This window comes from Mus caroli, chromosome 12 (genome assembly GCF_900094665.2).
Source record: "Mus caroli chromosome 12, CAROLI_EIJ_v1.1, whole genome shotgun sequence".
Lineage (NCBI taxonomy): Eukaryota > Metazoa > Chordata > Mammalia > Rodentia > Muridae > Mus > Mus caroli.
In genome coordinates, this window is record NC_034581.1 from 80,134,757 (window position 1) to 80,135,979 (window position 1,223).

Genomic DNA, 1,223 nt, shown 5'->3' on the forward strand with positions numbered 1-1,223 from the left:
CTCTCTCTCTCTCTCTCTCTCTCTCTCTCTCTCTCCCTCTCTCTCTCTGTTTTCCTACCTCCTTTCCTTTCCCCTTCCTGTCTCCTCACTCTTCCCATCCTCTCCTTTCTACCCACCTCTATCTCTCATTTCTGACCTTCCCTCTCCTCCTGCATTGCTAGGGAGGTTCAATTTCAAAAAAACAAAACAAACTCTCCTTCCCAGCTCAAGGTCCTCGGTCATTTGTCCTCTGAGACACTACACTCACTGACTTTATCAATTTTGTCAACTCAAATTCCACTCTTAAGATCTTTAGCTCACTTTTACAAATCATTAGGTATGATCCTCAGATCTTTTACTCTTTTTTTTTTAACCTCGTGTGCATACAAGCATACTTGATTGGCAACTACCCTGTCACCATGACTACAAGCTCTAGGAAGATGGGGGATGAGGGGGCACATCTGTCTTGCTCTATGGATCCTCAACACCTACTACTAAGGCTTATGCCTTACCTGTCAGGACCCTATCAAACATCTCTTCCTGAGTCTTAGCTTTACCAGCCTGTGACCCAGCATGGCCCTCTCCCATGGCATTCACTGTGGTACCCTGAGACAATCTGTCCCACCACTACTGTGTGGCTACTTGGAGGACAGAAGCCCCATTTTTGTTAGATTCTTTTCTCTATACCTAGGGTCTGACTTGTGGGAGGTTAGGAATGAATGAATGAATGAATGAATGAATAGCTCTCAGTTTCCTGGGCTCAGGTTTCATCTCCATAAACATCAGGGCAGAACCTGAGCATTCTGGCTGTATTCTCTCCAACACAATGAGCTCCAATACCACAAATCCCTAGATCCCTACCCAGTCAGTACCTCTCTACCTTGTTACCCCACACACCTTTTTACTATTGCCCTGGCTGTCAGCAAAGCTCTCTGCATACAGTTTCTGTATTCTGTTATGCAAAGAGGGCCCCACAGCTCTGGGCTTTCTAAAGATTATGCAAAACAAAACCTCCTTTTCTTTGGCTTGTGTGTTCTAGTTAGTCTCATTTCTTGAAGAAACAATTTTGCTTTTTATTCATTAACATTTCACCTACATTAAACCTTGAGGCCACCTGAGGTGGGACTCCTCTAAGAAACTAGGCAAGAGCCGGGCGTGGTGGCGCACACCTTTAATCCCAGCACTCGGGAGGCAGAGGCAGGCGGATTTCTGAGTTCGAGGCCAGCCTGGTCTACAAAGTGAGT